This window comes from Lepidochelys kempii, chromosome 17 (genome assembly GCF_965140265.1).
Source record: "Lepidochelys kempii isolate rLepKem1 chromosome 17, rLepKem1.hap2, whole genome shotgun sequence".
In the NCBI taxonomy this organism is placed as follows: Eukaryota; Metazoa; Chordata; order Testudines; family Cheloniidae; genus Lepidochelys; species Lepidochelys kempii.
The window spans coordinates 11947755-11969274 of record NC_133272.1 but is presented as its reverse complement, the minus strand read 5'-3'; the positions used below and the strand labels follow the sequence as shown (position 1 = coordinate 11969274).

Genomic DNA, 21520 nt, shown 5'->3' with positions numbered 1-21520 from the left:
GTTCCCCCTGACAAAGACAATTTATTTAATGTATTCTGAGCCATGAGTGTTTGTGTTTTTAGGCTGCTTGTTTTAAAAAGACTTTCCCCGTTTCTTACTACAAATAGCTGTCCTGAAAGATCAGTATGGACTGGAGTGTGTTCATCTGTAGGAAAAGAAAGGGATATTTCTCTATAGCTATACATATTTTCAGCAATCGCTTGTGGAAGGAATTAATTTATTAATTATCTTTGTTTAGTGACTCTCTTCTCTTCTCTTTATATTCTGGGTGTTTCCTTTGCTAGTGGTTAAGTAGCATGTTGACCAACCAATCCAAATGGCATGTTGTTAAAGATTATTAAGTGGATAATTAGAGAGGGAAGAAGTTTGTCTTACATCTGCCCTTGACAGTGGCATACAGTGCTCCTTCATGTTGCTTGGCAATTTATTTCAGTTGGAGTCAGGGATTCAATGGGGATTTGTAGGAGATGCTTACTGAATTGTAAATGTGCCTCCTCTCTCTGCTGTTAGACTATTGAGAGAAATTGATCCAATGTTGCACCACAACTAAGATAACTTTTTTTTTAATGACCACATAAAGGCAGGTTACTCTGGACTATTTGCCACTATTCCTGGACTTTCTTCACTGACTGCAAAGTTTTAATATATTTACTTCAATATTATGATGTTAGATTTTGTGTCTTATTGTTTTGATAGTTTCCAGAGGTTCCCACTAAGATCATGGCACCATTGTTTTAGGCACAAACAAACAAACAAAAAAAAAAGCAAGGGATGGTCCCTGCCCCTAAGAGCTTTCAATCTAAGGAGGGAAGACAGATAAATGGAGGGTTATTATTCTCTCCATTTTACAGATGGGGAACAAAGACCCAGAGAGCATAAGTGCCCTACCCAAGGCCACGCAGAAAGGCTGTGGTACAAAGCCAGGAGTTGAACCCCAGTCCAGCATCTTAACCATGAGACCTTCCCTCCCTTATTTCAGTGGTGTCCTATCTTTTTTGTTTTGTTTTGTGGACTACTTTGTAAGACAGCAAACCACCATGGTTACCTCTCCTTCTTAGCCCTCTTGTCTCACTGCTTGGTGCTCACCTTGCTTTCTTCTGGAGAATACTAGGTAGGGCTTAGAGGATTACTGGTCTACTTGGACCATAGTTTGAGAGCAGGCCTACTTATAACATCTAGTTATATTTTAATGGCTTTTCACAACACGGTAGCCTGCTTCAAGTCAATGTTCACTGTGCTGGGGTATATGACTTTGCACACTATGGGTCTATTTTCAGAGGTGCTGAGCAACTGTAACTTCGGCTGAAGTCAATAGGAGCTGTGGGCAATAAGCACCTCTGAAAATCAGACCTTACGGTATGTCCACACAAGGCAGCTCACGCCAGAATGAGATTTCGTATTTTGTTATATCAATAATGTAAAAAAAAAACTAGAGCAACAGCTGTAATGCATGCTGCCAGTTAGGTGTTTCACTAGGTTGGCCCCCTGCTAAATTCATCTGATTAAACTAGGCCACACATCTCAATGCCTCTTCTCCTCTTGAACTCCACCACATTATACTGCAAGGTTCAGTTCTATTGATTAGGTACCTATTGATATTTCTCTGCTGTGAAATTACCTGCCAAATGCATATAGATCCTATTGTTGTGTGTTTACTGCAGCGAATTATGCAGGGCTTCTGTTGGAGAATGAATCGTGTTCGGGAATTTTAGAACTCCACTCTGTGATTGGCAATTGCAAAACACAAATAATGAAGGCGAAGAGCATGCAAGATCTATTTGATGGGGAACTATATTATTTTCTGAAATAGCTGCAGTAAAAAGCATTTAAATGTTAATGCAACCATTTACATTCAAAGCTTTACCCCAAAAAAGCTGGCAAAATTTTTTAACGGAATCATTTCAGCTGTAAAAATAGAGGGCTGGATTCTGATACCTTTATTCAGAGTGAACAAGTAGTCCCACTGAAGTCAGTGGAACTACTTTTGGAGTAAGGTGCTACTAAACTGTGGAATCAGGCCCATTGTTACCACTTAAACCCTTTTAAACAGCTGCATTGATTTATTACCTTTTCAGAGACTATTTGGAGAACTCATCAGTGTTTGCCAAAATAAGGTTGCATTTTTAAAGCCCATGTGTCTTCATTAAAGACATGCCCTGAGGGGGCTGGATAGTTCATAGCTCGCCTCCAGATTTTCTCTGTTAACTCCAGCCCTGGTGTGTAGCCTTTACCATTTGAGAGCCGTACTGTGGTTTGTGAGAAATGAATAGCTGATCTCAGGCTAGTACCTGTATGACACAAACTAGAACTGTGACTGGCATCTTGTCTAATCATATCCTCTTGGCTGACAATGTGTACAAACTACCCTTATGGTTGAAACCCACTGGCTAATGGCCTGATTATGGATCGCTGAATGACGGCCTGTTCTGTTCATTCCCTCGGAAGCATTCAGCACTGTTGGAAGACAGGAAACTGGGCTAGGTGGCTCATTGGGTTGACCCAGTATTGCTGTTCTTATGATCCAGTACCTATTGAAGTCAATGGCTCTCTTTCCACTGACATTGATGGATGCAAGGTTATTCCCTAAATTATGATTTTCAGAGGAGCCTAAGGGAGTAAGGTGAATTTTACTGGGACCTGGATGCACAAATCCCCTAGGCGCTTCTGAAAATCCCAGCTCAAATGTGCCATGTGCCCTTCTAATGGATTGTTCCCATAAAAGATGAGGGTCTAGTATATATTGGCTCTTTTTAGCTCAAGTGATAGAGGCTTGTGGGTTGGTTCTGAAGGTCTCTGATTCAGTCCCTTTCCGACGCCTCTTGTTGGTAGTGAGGGTGTCATTTCATTCCCTTTGTGGTTGTACCCTTCAACACAGGATCAGAAAACAGTGGGAATGCTGGGGGGCAGCGCGCAGTGCTGTTGCCTCTGGTGCACCTGTTTTTTGGGTCTAAATCAAGGGTTGTCATCTTTGTTTAGTGCTATCAGTCCAGCTGCTTTCATGAACACTCATATTTGCACTGGGTCTTTAAAAATACAGGACCAACTCCTCCAGGCATTAAGTGCAGAAAACTCCTGTTGACTGACCAAACCACAGAATCTGACCCATGGTTATGAACGACACATTCAGCTGAGAAGGAAGTGGCTATGTTGCACTTTGTTGTAGTTAAACCAGCTTCCAGGACCAGTGATGCTGCTAGTTGCCTTTGCAGCAATTTTGAAGTTTGTGTGCATTGTTTTTTTTTTTAAATGGTTTAATAGATTGACTAGTAAAGCACACAATTAAGAGCTCTTTCAACAAATGAAGATGTATGGGAAGCTGCAGTATGCTCGGGGCAGAATTAAAGGCACACTGGGCACTCACTACAACTTTAAGAAACAGCATAGCCACAATTCCACTGAAAGAGAGACAAGCTTATTAGCACCCTTTTAAATAGTAGGTATATAAATTAATTCAGTCGCTGTTTCTCAGTAAGTAGACGTGAGAGCACTTGACCAATACAAACTTCCCCATCAATGCAAGAAATACTTCTTCAGGGGAAAATCTGGGAATCCAGTAATGCCGACTTAATATAGTTAAACAGAGAATAACACAAACAGCGATCAAGCTGAATTAAAAACCTGTAGAGCTGCATAAAGTATCTTGATGGGGAGCTGCTTTTCCTGTGGCAGAATCAAAGCACTGTATTAAATATATTCTCAAGGCCAAATTCATGACTGGTGCTAAGCAGATACCTATGGTATCAATGGAATTGCACCTGCTTGATACCAAGAATTAATTTGGCTTATTAGATTTTATTTTTTTCTGTTCCTCCACCCCCCTACCTTTGGTCCTGATCCTGCAAGCACTTAAAGCACATGCTTAAGCTACTATGTAAGTGTTTGTAAGATCAGGGTCTTTGTTTGTGTTTTAGTTTTGGGGCTTGTCTACACAGTACTGCAGTGCAGACTACAGGGTGTGTGAACTGCTGGCATGAACGAAAAGGTTTGAAAGAGGACTAAGTTAACACAAACTATGTACCTGTTAGTTCACGCCTGAGGCATCCACATGAGACAGATAAGAGTGCAGCTCTTTGGTGTGGTCTGCAACACACACACTCAGTCTGTACTGTGGCTCAGTGTAGACATACTCTTGATGAGATATAGTAAAATAAAATCTTTGACCCCTAACAGTATTGTGTCCAGATACTTTTATTTCCAATGCAATTATAATGTCTATACATACATACTTGATTTGTAATTTGATTTGTTTACTATAGATAAATGCACAGTATTCTCATTTTTAACTTTATAGCTAACTGAAGAATTTTTATAAAAAGTATCTGCCCTTCTCCAGATTTACCAGTGGGACATCACAGATTTAAGGATGTCTCTACATTTCAGTCCTATTGATTAGGACAGATATCCTCCAAGACATCAAAATATATGTCTTGTCATAGAAACCTACTGATGACTTGGGCTACACTGTGTGATGAAAAGCAGTGCTAGTTAGTGGATAGGGCCCTGGCCTAGGAGTCAGTGACCTGTTTCTTTTCGTGGTTCTGCCACTGACCTGCTGTGTGTTTCCCCCTCCCACCCTTTGTCTGTCTTGTCTGTTTAGACTGTAAGCTTTTCAGAACAGAGACTCTCTTGCTACAGATTTGTACTGCACCTAGCACAATGGGGCCCTGTTTCATTGGGCCTGCCATCACACTAATAAACAAAAATAAGAACGTTCACCAACAAGAATTTCATAGGTAGCTTCATGCTGTCAAGTGCAACCCGCAAAGACACTTACCCTGGCTATCTACTTTGCCATTACCCCTGCCCTCCTTTCTTCTGAAATGTAGCATGTTTATTAAGTTGGCCAGTAATTACCAAGCTTAAAGAAAATAAGGCTATTTTCCCTTAGAAAAGCTGTCTTCTCTCTTATCTTTATATGGGACCAGCTGCCCCGAGAAGACAATATTGAAAATGTGTTTACAGTGTTTACTATACATAAAGATGAGAGTACCATGAATGTAACAATCTAGAATGAGCATGGGTTTGTGGCACGTGTTAAGCAGTGTGTCATAGTATGTAGAGCATTGGACTGGGACTTAGGAGACCTGGGTCTGATTCCGGTCTCTGCCGGTGACCTGCTAGGTGGCCTTCAGCATGCCACTTCACCTCTTTTTGCCTCAGTTTCCCAATCTGTAAAATAGATATAATGATGATGACCTCCTTTGTAAGTATTATTACTTATTATTTATTTATTATAACATTATTACTTTTATGTTTCTGAAGTTTGTGTGCACAATTTTCTGTAAACGCTGTAGTAAAATGAAACTTTTAAAAAGTGAAAATCAAAGCACCTACTACCCATATTGTCATATATTTGTCAGCTTAATAGTGGTGACACTGATGTCATTAATATTTTTGAAAAACCATTGCAACCAAGATGTCACGTTTTTGCTTGGAGCAAATTATTTCCCTTCTTTTTTTTTTTTTTTTTTTTTTAAGTTGGGATTTTCAAAGCTGCCTAAGGAATTTGGATACCCGGCTCCCATTATTAAAATCAACATAGATATTGTCACTGGAAAATATGGATACTCCCTGTACTGTAATGAGTGACATACATGTGATACCATAACCACAGGCTGTTCACCATGCCTGTGCTAGAAAGTATGATGACAGAAATTGCAGGGGTATTTTTGTGGTTGTTTTGAACACAAAATACACTGTATATCCATAACATTACTGTTCACTTACTACCTAGAGGTAAATGAAACTCTGCTTTGTGAGAAGCTTTGGAAAAAGACATTTACTTAAGTTAGATGACAGTGCAGCTACTATGCTTAGCTTTTGGGGTGAGACAGCAGTAAATCTATGCCCCTTGCAGTGAGCACGGAGATTCAGAATGTGAAACCTTGTAAATTGTGCCACCAAGGTAAGTATTTGTTTGCCTGTTGACTCCCACCTAGACTTCTCAGCTGGAAAGAAACTACTTTTCTTTGTGCTTTACATGGCAGGTAGGGTGTATAAACAATAGCCTCTCGGGGCAGACCATTGTTTAGCTTGCATGGTGAAACTGTCAAAAGTAATTTCAGAAGAACAGTGGTTTGTGCAATAGGCAGCTGTGGGTCCAAATGTGCTGTCAAGGTTCCTTCCCCACTCTGAACTCTAGGGTACAGATGTGGGGACCTGCATGAAAGACCCCCTAAGCTTATTCTTACCAGCTTAGGTTAAAAACTTCCCCAAGATACAAACTTTGCCTTGACCTTGAACGCTATGCTGCCACCACCAAGCGTGTTAAACAAAGAACAGGGAAAGAGCCCACTTGGAGATGTCTTCCCCCAGAATATCCCCCCAAGCCCTACAACCCCTTTCCTGGGGATGTCTTGATAAAAATCCTCACCAATTTGTACAAGTGAACACAGACCCAAACCCTTAGATCTTAAGAACAATGAAAAATCAATCAGGTTCTTAGAAGAAGAATTTTAATTAAAGAAAAGGTAAAAGAATCACCTCTGTAAAATCAGGATGGTAAATACCTTACAGGGTAATCCGATTCAAAACAAAGAGAATCCCTCTAGGCAAAACCTTAAGTTACAAAAAGACACAAAAACAGGAATATACATTCCCTCCAGCACAGCTTATTTTACCAGCCATTAAACAAAAGGAAATCTAATGCATTTCTAGCTAGATTACTTACTAACAGAAGTTCTGAGACTGCATTCCTGATCTGTTCCCAGCAGAAGCATCACACAGACAGACAGACCCTTTGTTCCCCCCCCTCCAGCTTTGAAAGTATCTTGTCTCCTCATTGGTCATTTTGGTCAGGTGCCAGCGAGGTTATCTTAGCTTCTTAACCCTTTACAGGTGAAAGGGTTTTTCCTCTGGCCAGGAGGGATTTTCGAGCACTGTATACAGAAAGGTGGTTACCCTTCCCTTTATTTTTATGACGTGTTTCTATAGAAAAGTGGCAGAACAGGGAGGGAAAAAACTCGGCACACGTAAACCATGGTCTTTTGGAACCTGACCTCTTGTGAGCAGAACTTCACACCTGGCTCAAAGTCTGTAATTAGTGCTGAAAGTAAAATATGATTTTGTGAACCCACATATTTTCTGAAGGTTTCAGATGCTGTTTTGAATTGAGATAGTGCTTAGGATCTGTAGTTATGGACCGGGAACTGATTGCGCTAGGCTGTACAAACACAGAGCAAAAACACAGTCCCTGCCCCAAAAGAGCTGACAAGCTAAGTCCTTTTTTAATCCTCCCCAGGGCTGTCACAGTGTTGGAGTTTATCTATAATAATGGCTATACTTCTGGACTTCCAGGTCTTGGCAAGACCCGAAAACCAGCAATTTAAAGAATGCAGGTGAAAACAATGAGCCATATTCAATAGAGGGTTGTGCTAACTGCACAGAAGCATTTTCCCATTGGTAAAAACAGTGCCAAAACTTCAGCAAAATTTACCCTCTATTCTTCACTCATTCATCTTGCTTATGTTTTGACCAGGTGAAAATAGCTTCAGATTTGTATTTAGCAACAACTGCACCTCTAACACCAACTACACAAGCTGGTCACAAGCTGCAGAGACTTTGTCTCTTTAGTTCTGAATGTCCTGCGTGAAGTCCCCAGTGTGTTGGCTAAGATGCTGGTTGTCCTGCTGGTACCCAGCTAGAGTAAGCAGGCAGAAGGGAGCCCCGATGCATAATTTTTAAAGGCTTGGGGTTGGCAATAGTAGTAAGTACATGCAGGATCAGGGCCTTGGTTTAATAAATAATAATAATTAATAATACCTAGCTCTTATCTAGTGCTTTCATCAGCGTATCTGTGTGCTGTATAAAGGAGGGATCATTATCCCTATTTTCCAAGTGGGAAAACTGAGGTACAGAGAGGGCAAATGAACTTCAATTTTATATTCAGATATCTATAGGAACACACACCATTTTATCTCTTCTGCTAGTTCTGCCTTAGTCTGAGCTGTGGTGGATAATTTCTCATTCCACCCACAAGTGACAGAGATGGATGACACAGTGAAACAGAAACAATTTTTCCCCCTTTTTTAATATTTTATGCAGTGTAATGTCGCGCCCATTATCTCAATTTTTGGGCCATGGGATTATCACACAATTATGCAATGCCATCACCATTAAAATGGTTTCTTATCAAACTCTGCAAGAAACTTAACTGCTGTCAGACTTGTCTATCAGGTTCTTTTCAGGTTTGATCAATCCGAAGGTGAAGCTGAACTAAAATGTCAGGGAATGACTCAAATCATGATAGATATTTCATGTGACTCTCAACTTGTCTTGAATAGTTTAGTTATCATGAAGTCAAAGAGCAGCTAGTTTAAGCTGTCTGCAGAGCATGGTTCATCTATTCAGCTTTTGCCTTGAGATGCCAAGTGAACATGACTGTCTAATATAATATATATCTGGAGCAGAGAGATTTAAGAATTAGGAACAAGCCAGACTTTATTGTTGCAAATCCTGAACTGCATTCCTGGAGCAACCAGCTTGGCCAAACTAGGAATCTGTTTACTGCCAGGAAAACTGACAAGCTTATTGCCCCACTACCCTAAATATTTATAAGTCCAGGACAGCAGGTCCAGTACCGTTGCACTGATGGTAGCCAATACGCAGTACTTCAGAAGAAAGTATAATGTTTTTAACCCTTCTCACCTAATGCATTTACCTTTGCAGTGCTCTATCATGGTTGGAAAATTTTCCTGGCTGTGGCTTGGGATTGGCTAATGTTGGAGGCATGTGGAATCTCAGCCCTTGTACAGTATAAACAGGCCTCCTTCTCCCTATTGATTTGCACTCCTTGTAATTTTAATTTGGGAATGACCGTTTCCTCACTTCATAGGAGAATCCCAAAAGTCTGAGTTGGAAGAGACCTGGTAGATCATCCAGTCCATCTCCCAGCCAGTGCAGGACTATGGCCCTACAAAACATTTGCTGCCTTTTTAAAACTAGAATGGAGAAAATGTTCTACATATTGGGGCTTACAGTGGATAGCTTGATGGTCAGGTTTTCTCTGATACTGAGTCTATTTGTTCCTCTCATGCTGTTTCTAGTTATGCTTCCGTGCATCTTGCTAAATAATCCCTCCCCGTTCTTGGTGCTAACGTTCTTCTTAGCAAAAATGTAACATTAGAGTCCTGTAGTGAGCTCTCCTATTCACTTCATTCATTAATTCTCCTACTCATAGAGTATAGAGTGAAAACTTTGGATCATCCACATCCAGAAAGCTCGGTCTCCAGTCAATATTGAGTCCTGCTCTATATTAAGGCTGAGGCAGCTGGGTCAAAAGCCACAACATCCTGACAGTGTGTTTGAGGCAGTCCGAGAGGTCTTCTCCAACCAGCTTTTGTTGAATCAAAGCTGGTATGGACTCTGGTACATGGAACACATGGCCAAACCAGCTGAGAGGGTGTTGAGTCCCTCAGAAAACACTGAAAGCTGGTTGGTCTGATGCCTAATCACCTAATTCGAAACATAAAGTAACCACCATATACCTTCAATAAGCCGTTGCTGTTTCATGTCAAAGAGTCCAGCTGGCACATTTGCATCTCTGGGTTGGCCCAGGTTTCAGAGCCATACAAAAGGACAGAAACCACTGCTGCTTAATAGACACCCATCTTGGTCTAAGTTATGAAGCATTGGCACCACAAAGCCTTCCAAAGACTGTGCATAAGACTATAGACTGGTTGATTTGATGTTTCATGTCAGCAAGGCAACCTTCCTCCTGGGTGACAGCAGAGCCAAGGTACTGAAATGAGTTGATGATTATGATGGGTGGGGGCAGAGATTCATAAGCCACTTATATCAGTTTGAGCTTCTTCCAGTTGACTTGAAAAGCAAGCTTACTGCTTTTTCCACAAACATATTCAGGTCATTGATGACATTAGTTTGTGAGGACGTGAGTACGGTCTTGTCATCTGCATATTGCAGGTCAGTTATGCAGAAATCATGAATCACCATCCCGGGTATGTGGCTAGTGACAGCTTCTATAATTCGCTCGGTAATAGAGCAGAATAGATCAGGAGCAGCCATGCACCCTAGATAGATGCCACTGTTGTACTCAGGCCGGTTTGACATCCTAGTACTTAAGTGGACACAGTTCTCACTTTAGTGAAGCATTTCTATGAGACAGTAGAGGAGCTTGTCAGGCACACCAGCTGCTTGCAAGCTGAGGCAAAGGGAGCAACTATCAACAGAGTCAAAGGCAGCTTTTAAATCAATAAAGGCTTTATACACCTCATCCTTCCTGTGTTGAAACTCTTGAGCTTTTTCAGTAATTTGTCTAATGGCAAAAATCTGCTCCATGGTTGATTAGGCATAAACCTGGCTTGCTCTCCTGCTGCTCAGACTTAATTATTTTTCCAAACACTTCACGAGGACATGGTGAGTTATTATATTATTGAAATGTAACTATCCTTGTCAAAGTGAGTGTCATCAAATCGCATTTCACTCAGTCTTCACTTTTCTTTTAAAATGGTTCACGTAGGATCCGTGGAGTCAAATGACGAACTCCCATTGGCTTCAATAGGAGCAGGATACTGGGTCCCTCCTTGCTAATGAGCAATAGGTCTCCCAGTAACCAATGCATATTAGCAAGGCTCTGCTGTAAATAGTGGGCCAGATATGTATGTGTAGGTTTGTATAGCTGCAGATCTGGCTTGGTTGTTAATAGCACCTTCTATGGAAGCTCCCCCAAAGAGCAAGCATTTTCTTGTCCAGCTATTTAAATTAGGCAGTCATTAGTGAGAAGCTCTATATTAAATGTGTACTCGCAAGCTGGAAAGCATAACGGGAGAGCTTAACATGGCATTACTTCCCTCTCCCTCTGATGCCCAAATTAAAGTAGCAAGGACTCTAGAAACATCTGGAGCTGGATAAAGAGAAACAGAGCTTCGTGGGGAGATAATAAATACTTGCCATTGCATTTAGAGATTAGCAGTCATGCTGGGATTCAGGCTCCGCAGGGGATGGAGCTCCTTGCTCTGGGTTTTGGAAACACCTTTTTAATTTTTCCAAGAGTGAGAAACCCTGGAGTCTCAGAACTCCACCATCCAGTGCAAAATCCCCTGGTTAAGGGGAAATGACTGGCCTGCACAATTTACCCCAGCATCACTCATTGTTGCTAGCTAACTGTATATGACACAGAGCCATGAGCCTGAACAAGTTTCACCCACATCAAACTGCAAAAATTAAAGGGTTATGATAGCTCAGTGGTTTGAGCATTGGCCTGCTAAACCCAGGGTTGTGAGTTCAATCCTTGAGGGGGCCATTTAGGGATCTGGAGCAAAAATTGGGGATTGGTCCTGCTTTGAGCAGGGGGTTGGACTAGATGATCTCCTGAGGTCCCTTCCAACCCTGATATTCTATGATTCTATGATATTCCCATTGCACTTCAACCCTTTTAGACCAAACAACCCCTACCTGGCTGGCTCTTCTGCTATTTATCCTTCAGGTATGCCTCTTCATCCCCCTGCTGGTTGGTAGGCAGTGCTAGCCAGCAATAGTTGCCGTTTCATCCATAGATACAGGCAGGGGCTAACTTTGTCCATCTAGGTCTTGATCTTGGGCATAGATCCAGCAAAGCATGTAAGCACAGGCATAGCATTAAGCTGGAGAATACTCCCCATTAGCAGTACCTTCATACTTCAACTTACACATGGTGTAAGTGCTTTGCTGGATTATGACCTTGGTTTCCTTATATTGTCTCTGTCATTTCGTTCCTCTTGTCCGCCTGTTGCTGCTTCACGAATACTCCACAATCCAGCCAACTTCTCCCCAGAGTAACCTTCCCCCTGCAACCTCAAAAAGGCTGTTCTTTGTGTGCCCCCCCCCCCCCCACTCTGTTCCTCCTCCCTATATATTTTGAAAATAATTCAGGCGTTAATGTTTATAGCTGCCGCAGAGACCGCTGACACCCTTCCCATCAGGTTGGCAAGATGTAGGCTGTTGTGAACAGAACACACTTTGGACTGAGTTCAGGAAGTATTTATTCAGACTGATCCAACTGTTCTGGAAAGACTAGGGTCAGCCAAATGCTGTGGCTTGATCTTATTTTTTCCAGCAAGTAAATATACCAAATACGGTACTTAGGATAACGTGCACAAAAAGAGGTTAGAGCTGTGCAAAGAACTGAATTTTTTTTAATGGTTTGGTGGTTGAACCAGGCAAACAAAAATTTTAAATTGTTTCAGTTCAGCATGAAACACTTTTTTAAATTTTTTCCAGCAAACTGAAAAAGTAAAACAAAATAAAATAAAACTAAACATTTTGTTTGACCCAAAACAAAAATTGGGGGGGGGTTGTTAAATTTTTTAAAATGGGAATCAGTTTCAAAAATGACCAGTTGTTTTGAATCAAAATTGAAACATTTCATTTAGAATATGTCAAAATGAAACATATTGTATTTTTTCTGTGTGTTTTTTGGGGAGCGGGGGGAATATTTTGATCAAAACAGTTTGGCAAATTCAACCCAAGTTTGTGAAATGTTTCAGATGACCTGAATCTGTAATCTTCAGTGAAAAAAGCCTTCATCTGCATACTTCCATCCAGCTCTAGTTATGAACTAGATTCTCTGCTGTGCTGAGTTTCTGCTTTGGTTAAGGGTCCCCAATATTCTGCTTGTCCCCATCTTCAGCGCAGGTTAGAACAGCCTGGGTGCTGTTCTAATCTGTGCTAGCTAGCAAAAGTGGCTCTGGAGGGGGGGTATGTCTAGACACTGCCCTGTGTCACAGATCCTAGCAAGCATCCCTATCTGGCCACTCACTAGGATGGCTGTTAGGAGAATCCAAGCCTTTGTGCTATGGATCCCTTGGGGTGTGTGTTAAGCTTCTAGAGCCTAAATGGACTCCAACCACTGCCCCAATCTCGGGATCCCTAGGCACACTCTCTGGGCACGGGCCTTCTATCTGGCATCCTCCTTGAATGTCAGAACATACTGACCTGCTGCCTAGCCCCTCTGGGTGCAGTGTGCTCTTCAAGACCCCCTTCTCAGTACTTGAACACACTGCTCTCCCAGGACTCCATCCAAATGGCATGAAGGTCCTGATTGACCGTTTGTCTTTCAGGGGCATGTAGTAATTGTGAAGTGGTCCACACACACGTTGCCCAGTCTAACAATCATAGAATCATAGAATATCAGGGTTGGAAGGGACCTCAGGAGGTCATCTAGTCCAACCCCCTGCTCAAAGCAGGACCAATCCCCAATTTTTGCCCCAGATCCCTAAATGGCCCCCTCAGCAATGTTCTGTTCTTTTACAGTTAGCCATGTAAAGCACAACAGAGTACAGATCAGACAAAACCATAGAACGTGCAGTGTCCCTCTCTAGCTCATCCTTCCCTTGAAGATCATCTGCATTCTGTCAGTCAGGCAGGGTCCTCCATCCTTCTTGCCTGCCCTACCCTTTCAGCAGCCTCCCTCATCTTAATCTTCTGTAAAATGGATCCCCATCTCCTCACCCTTTTCCCCCTCCCATGAGTCCATTTAAAAATTCCTGCTGGGTCACCTGCTTCTTTTGTTCTGCCCTGATAATTTTCCATTATATTCCAAGCTTCCCTTCAGATAGGAGGAAGTGTCTCCTCCCAGCTACAGCAAACCCATTTTCCCAAGGTGGTGGTCTTTGAATAAACCATCGTTGAGAGCTGATCACTTTGGTCTGGCAGAGACATGACTCACAACTCTGGGTGGATCCATTACAGGTACAATAATTTCATGATACAATTTCATAAAATCATCTGCATTTCAGAAGACTGAACCCACAATTTGTCACTCCCTGTTCTTCAAGAGCCCAGCACAGCTACCTCCCTTGAACAGGGCTGGCTGATCACACCAGGACAAAAGAGAAGCAGATGTGTTTTGTCGTGTGAAATGTCCTCGGTTTATTCTCACCAAAACAAAACTCTTCTGAACTTTGAAGGAATTCCCTTGCAGGCTCTGAATGGATTAGGATGCATTATCTCTACATGTTGCAGTTAATTGGTAGAGATTTTCTATTTGCCAAACTCTACAGTACCCTCTTACTACTCATAGTGTGTCTTCTGCAACCAAGCATGAAAAGTGTGCGTACGTGCCAAATTAAAGGATAGCTTTATAGAAAGAAATTACTGTCACTTCAACGGGAGTTATCAAAAACAAATTTCAAGGACTTCGCAGTTTTGTTACTTGCTTACAGAAGTCATCGTACAAATATAATCTTTAAACCACTGTCCTCATTACCCTTTCAATGGCTTATTCTGGCTACTTGTTCTCACAATTATCTGCACTCCATCAGGAAAATAGTTTTCCTTTTGAATAAGGCTTATTGCAGTGTTACCAACTCTCAGGATTTTGTCATGAGTCTCATGATAATTGTTCCGCTTAAAGCTCCAGTTCCTGGAGTCTTGGAGGATATGTGATGATTTCAGTCTTCATTCTTAAAGAAAAAGTAAGCTTCTAGGCTGTGGCTGTGGAGAGAGCTTCAAAATGTGACCCTAGTTCACCCTAAAGGCTCAAAAAAGCAAAAGGCAAATAAAAAGAATACCAAATCTATTATTTTTAAATAATCTCATGATTGAACATTTGGGGTTGACAGTACTGTTACTCACTTGCTTTTAATTACATAACTGCCCCTTCCTCCCTTACATTAAGGTTGCAAAGTCAAGTACTGAAGAGTTAGGAAATACCAGACTTCTAGGTACCTGGGCAAACCTACTTCAGTCCCCTTGTGTGTGTGTGCATTATGATACACTCTTTAATTACACAATCACATAGTATTATTCCCCCACAGGGCCTCATTCAGTACACAGTTACCACCCCTGCTTCTAATATTGGACATAAAGAGCCTGATTCAGCAAAGCACTTAAACACATGCTTGACTTTAAGCGTCTGGGCAGTCCCACTGAAGTCAATAAGACTGCTCACATATATAAACTTAAAGTGCTTAAGCACTTTGCTGAATCAGGACCAGAGTAGGCCAGTAAGGGCAACCTTTGTAGTATTCATATCAAGGATCATTTAACTATCTAAGTACCTTATGTACATACAAGATCCAAATATAGAACGGTGAACTGATTATTAATCCAGTATCATTCAGTGTTCCTAGAAACAAATTCATACACACAAGCGCTGAAGTCAATGGAAAGACTGCCTTTGACTTCAGTGGTCTTCCTTAGGGAAAACTTGCATTGGATTTAAAGGTTGATATTTTGGGCTCATACCGTTTAACAGTTTTTCCCTGTGAGAATATAAATGTGGCCTTTGTAATGCTGTGAGGATTAGAGAGACCTTAAGGTGATCACCAGAAAGAGAGAGAGAGAGACTGAGAACAGGTTTAGGGCAGCTTTATTGTAGATTATACGAACCAAACAGAATACAGAGGTGACATGAATTCCTGGAACAGTTACTGGGCAATAACTAGCTGTGGCGATCATGTCTTGACGTTGTTTCCTATGGAAACGGTTTCTCTTTTATGTGAATCCTTGTCAGATGTACAAAGAAACTGGCATCTCAGGAAGGCTACGAACCATTTCTACAGGTTTAATGTGTTTATTTGAGCCGGCTGCCCCCTCTTTCATTTCTCCTGCTCCTCGTGAACACAAGTACATTTTTTTTCTGGTGTATGTTTTATCCAAAGATGCACTAAATTTGAACGGGAGGAAGGTGCTTTTGTGTATTATCTTAATGTGGATTAAAGTGGCAATAGGTGACTTTTTTTTTCTCATTCTGAACTTCCCAAAGGTATATTATTATTGCAGGGAGATAATGAAAGTGTTTACCCACATTACTTGGGAGCAAAAGAAATAAATCTTGACGTCAGTGTGGCACACACAAGAAAAGGAATCTGTTTTTGTGCTCTTGTCTCAAAGGGCCATGTTCTGTGACAGACGGTGCATTGACCTCTGCCTGTTTAAATAGCAGAAGATAATTAATAGCTTATATAGAAAGCATTCAAGTTAATGCCTTATTCTTGTTTGCAAAGAACGTACTGGAGTACATGGAAGAATTTGCTCACTAATGGGGCTCCATTGCAGCTTGAGATGAAAATGTTTTTTATTTAATGATACCCAAGGTGCCTGGATAGTTCAGAGGATTGGTAATGCGGTGCAGAGAATTTAACCTCTAGATCGCCAGTTCAAAAGTAGACCACGTGAGTTTTGACAGCCATTGATGTCTGAGTCTGTTCAGAGATCTGTGAGAAACTGACCGGTGGCCTGTCTGGTGGAATTGCTAGTGGAGAAGTCTTCACGTTACCAAAAATAAACCAACCCTTAAACAACTCACCTCCTTTGGCACTAATTGGCTCCTTATTGGGTGTCTTAGCAGATAGACTAAAGACTCAATGGCTTGTGGAGTCTAAGCTGCCCTTCCACCTTTAGTGGCAGTCTCTATAGGCCCAAGTGGACGTTGTTGGGGCTAATGGGAAAGCTGGCACTGTGGCTGCCCATGCCGCACTTGTGCATGAGTGTGTTTTAAGGACTCTGGTAGAGCAGTATGGCCCATCAGTTTTCTGTTCCCATGGCAATCCCCAGGTGCTGGTTTAACAGTGGGTCAGATCCTGCTCTTGGTTACCTTATGGGACCCAAATGAGGTCACTGGGGCATATGAGTGGTTATAAGGACAGAATATCCGTCCTTGCCTTTTGATTTAATTGTGTTGAGGTAAAGCACTTACAGGTCCTCCTCAACATGGTGTGTCATCTATTACAGGATCTGAGAGCAAAGTGGACAGTGACTGACAAACCAGGTTACTCTGGCTGTTGTTATTTTATTTTATTTTATTTATGCTGGATATAATGCTTCTGTTCATTTGACATGACTCACAAATGTGGTAATTACCGCGTCGGCAAAAGTGTAACAAAAGTGCATTATTTTCCATCTTAAAACAGGGCTTAATTGAAGACCTAATGAAAATTAGATGACTACTTGGTTTCTTTTCTCTGAGTTTTTTAAATTAAGCTTCCTTTTTTTTGCTCTGGTACAGTGTTGTTAATGGCACATCATCTTTATTTGATGTTCTTCATTCTTGTATAGACGCCTGGTTGTCAGATCACTTGTATGTGGGTTTTTCTACTATAGAAGGTGAATGAGACATGAACATCTATATACCTGGGGGAGGGTTTTGAAGTAGTTAGGACAAGAAACTACGAGTCAGGAATTCTGGGTTTTCTTCGCAAACTTGCTGTGGTCTCTTAAGCAACTCAGATATTCCAAAGTTCCACCTTATTTTGAGTGGCCAACTTTAGACATCCAAATCCTGATTTTCAGTTATTCTGAAAATAATTGGATGCTTCTGAAACTTGTTTTAACTTTTCTGTGCCTCACATGTGAGTATTTATTCATCAGTGATTTGTGAAGCACTTTAAGGGCTTTGGATGTAAGGAATTTTTTTAAGGCCAAAGTATTGTTTTGGTCTTTGAGGTTGGGATTTTCAAAGAAGCCTGACAGGAATTTGAATTCAAAGGGAGTTGGTTGCCTGCTTCCTTTAAAGGCTCTTTGAAAATCCCAGCATAAAGATGAAACCCCGCCCCTACCTAGCAAAGCCTAATAGGACAACGGACAAGGATTTGTAGTACAAAAATGTCACACACCTGGTGAGACAACACGGGGTGGGGAAGGAAGTGATACTCTAGATTATTATTATTTGTATTACCATAGCTCATAGAAGTCCTAGTCATGGAATAGGACCCCATTGTGCTCGGCGCTGTATAAAACCAAACAAAAAGATAGTCCCTGTACCAAAGAGCTCACAATCTAAGAATAAGACTGGAGATAAATGATGAATACAGACAGATGGAAGAGTACAAGGAAACACTGACACAATATTATTCAGCATGATGGGCTGTCATCTTAGCACACCAGCTGTGTAACTGTTATAAAGGGTTTTTTTTTGTAGGCACCTTGGTAACAGAGTTCTAAGGGTTTTGAAGGTTTATAATGAGCTCAGTTTGCAGATGTTTATCCGGAGCGTCTCAAAAGCATGAGTGAAAGTATGGGAGAAAGCATGAAGATGCTGGTTTGAAAACAGATGCTATGGGATTATTTTCCTGATTAGATTATGCTCTTCTTAGAGTGATGGTCCCTATATGGATTCCAAACATGGGCGCACATATGCACTGGAGCTAGATCATTTCCATCCTGATAGACCACCAGTGGAATGATATCAAGGGATACACTGGCCCTACAGCAGAGACTTGAACTGGTAATTCCAGCTCTTCTCAAAATTCATATGAACAAATAGTGAAGACTCAGGGAGCTCAATCGGTTTAATTAATCAAAGAGAAGGTTCAGGGGTGACTGATCACAGTCTATAAGAACTAATGTGGGAAACGGAAATCTGTGCTCTTCAATAGAGGGCTCTTCAGTCTAGTAGATAAATCTAGTAAACAAGACCAGTCTACCAAGATGTCATGGCTGGAAGTTGAAGCTAGACAAATCAGAAATGAAATATGATGAAACTTTTTAATAGTGAGGACAGTTGTGCATTGGAATAATTTACCAAGTGTTCTCAGTGATGAAGAATACAACACCACAATTTAAAAATCAATATTGGATGTTTTTCTGAAAGATATTCTCTAGTTCAAATTGGAATTAATTCAGTCAAGTCCTATGGCCTCTGTTATACAGGAGGTCAGACTGAATGACCACAATGACCCTTTCTGTCTTTCTAATCTATGAATCTCTGAATTTGCATTTTCCATGTAATTATTTGAGTGCTTTACAAATGTAAATGAATTAAGCATCAAAGCCCTCCTGAGAGTTATGTATATATTAGTATCCCCATTTTAGAGATGTGGAAAGTATGCTATGGAGCAAGGAATACCCAGATCTCCTGACTCGCAGTGCTGTGTTGTAATCACAAGACAGTAATTCCTTTCCTTCCAACGTGCACCTCCGTGCACGCTTGAACAGATGGTGCTGTTCCTTCAATTAGAGTCCTTAAATACAGTCAGAATCTGTAGAGACTTGCTCCATAAATTTTAAGTTGTTGTGAAGAGAAGCTCAAACACTTAATGGGAAGAGGAATGGGCCCACTTCTTTTTTTAAAGGTGCCTTTTCCTTTTTTGGTGCCTTTTTCATAGTAGCACTTCTCTTCCTGTGGCCCTGTGTATACAGTTTGCACTGATGCCATCTGTTTTTTTAAGCTGTTGGCTTTAGTAAATCAGCCCAAGCCCAGAGCTGGGCAGAAGAAAACTATGTTGGAAGGGTTCCCATCCAAAGAAATCTAATTTTAAAACAAGCGGGAGCAGTTTCCAATTCAACTTAACAATGGGAATCAATCTGTAGGCAACAAAACGGTTATTGAGACTATTGGCTTCCAAAGCAAACACATTTTGCAACGGATTTGACCTAACATATTAAGAACCAGGCTAGTAAAATTTAATGTATGGATGCAGGAATTGCTTTGCACAAACCTGTTTGGAAGTAAAACCCAGAGCCAGGGTTCAGTAAAATAGTTGTTCTTAGTCTGATCTTGCTCGGTATTGAGCAATGCTCTCAGCTATGACTTTGATAGGATGCTACTGAGGCTGGTCGAACCTCCTGTAGGAGGAACTCCTCAGTAGTCTGGAGGTTCAGTCCCATGGAACCCAAGACCCTACTTGGAATGAGACTGACCCTCAACGCAGCATGGTGAACCTTTTCTCTTTCTCCAAACCAGCCTTTCAAGACAACTCTTCTGTTTTGAATGGCCCTGGCACCTTTTAACCTTGTAACTTTACCTAGAGCTGATGAAAGGTTTTATATGTATACTTATGGGCAGATTTTCAAAAGACCTCTGCAAGATCTCTACAATTGGGGCCAGATTCTCAGAGTGTAGGATGTTTGATGCTGAGCTGTTTGGAAAATGTGGGCACAATGGGTATGTGTACTCTGCAGTTAAAGACCTGTGGCATAGCTGCAGCTGGCCCAGGTCAGCTGGCTTGGGCTGTGGGGCTAAAAATTGCAGTGTAGGTGTTCAGGCTTGGGCTGGAGCCCAGCTTCTGAAACCCCGTGATAAGGGGGAGAGTCTCAGAGCCTGGGCTCCTGTCCAAGTTCAAATGCCTACACTGCATTTTTAGCTCAGCAGTCTGAGTCGTGCAAACCTGAGTTAATTGACCCGGGCTTTGAGACTCGGTGAAGCTGGCTTTTTATTGCAGTGTAGATGTAAGCAATAAGAGCTGCAGGGTGCTGAGTGTGCAGAAACCTGGCTCATGAGATTTTTCAATAGTTGGGCCTTGTGTGAACCCCTTTCTTCCCCCCCACCCACGCATGATCATTTCTACTGAATAGTTACAATTCCATTGATTTAACTCACTGTTCCAGGTTTCAGAGTAACAGCCATGTTAGTTTGTATTCGCAAAAAGAAAAGGAGGACTTGTGGCACCTTAGCGACTAACCAATTTATTTGAGCATAAGCTTTCGTGAGCTACAGCTCACTTCATCAGATGCATACTGTGGAAAGTGTAGAAGATCTTTTTATACACACAAAGCATGAAAAAATACCTCCCCCACAAACCCACTCTCCTGTTGGTAATAGCTTATCTACAGTGATCACTCTCCTTACAGTGTGTATGATAATCAAGGTGGGCCATTTCCAGCACAAATCCAGGGTTTAACAAGAACGTCTGGGGGGGGGGGTGTAGGAAAAAACAAGGGGAAATAGGTTACCTTGCATAATGACTTAGCCACTTCCAGTCTCTATTCAAGCCTAAGTTAATTGTATCCAATTTGCAAATAAATTCCAATTCAGCAGTCTCTCCTGGGAGTCTGTTTTCAAAGTTTTTTTGTTGAAGAATAGTCACTTTTAGATCAGAAATCGAGTGGCCAGAGAGATTGAAATGTTCTCTGACTGGTTTTTGAATGTTAAAATTCTTGACCTCTGATTTGTGTCCATTTATTCTTTTACATAGAGATTGTCCAGTTTGACCAATGTACATGGCAGAGGGGCATTGCTGGCACATGATGGCATATATCACATTGGTGGATGTGCAGGTGAACGAGCCTCTGATAGTGTGGTAGTGTGATAGACGAGCCTCTGATCAGCCACACTATCAGAGACTCGTTCACCTGCGCATCCACCAATGTGATATATGCCATCATGTGCCAGCAATGCCCCTCTGCCATGTACATTGGTCAAACTGGACAGTCTCTATGTAAAAGAATAAATGGACACAAATCAGATGTCAAGAATTATAACATTCATAAACCAGTCGGAGAACACTTCAATCTCTCTGGTCACGCGATTACAGACATGAAAGTTGCGATATTACAACAAAAAAACTTCAAAACCAGACTCCAGCGAGAGACTGTTGAATTGGAATTCATTTGCAAATTGGATACAATTAACTTAGGCTTGAATAGAGACTGGAAGTGGCTAAGTCATTATGCAAGGTAACCTATTTCCCCTTGTTTTTTCCTACACCCCCCCCCAGACGTTCTTGTTAAACCCTGGATTTGTGCTGGAAATGGCCCACTGTAAGGAGAGTGATCACTTTAGATAAGCTATTACCAACAGGAGAGTGGGTTTGTGGGGGAGGTATTTTTTCATGCTTTGTGTGTATAAAAAGATCTTCTACAC

The 21520-nt window shown here is 41.4% G+C and overlaps 1 protein-coding gene across 8 annotated transcripts in view; it reads left to right on the top strand.

The window, feature by feature from the left end:
* PITPNM3 (PITPNM family member 3) overlaps positions 1–21520 on the top strand; it is a 357658-nt gene that overhangs the window by 150481 nt on the left and 185657 nt on the right. The window lies entirely within an intron of this gene.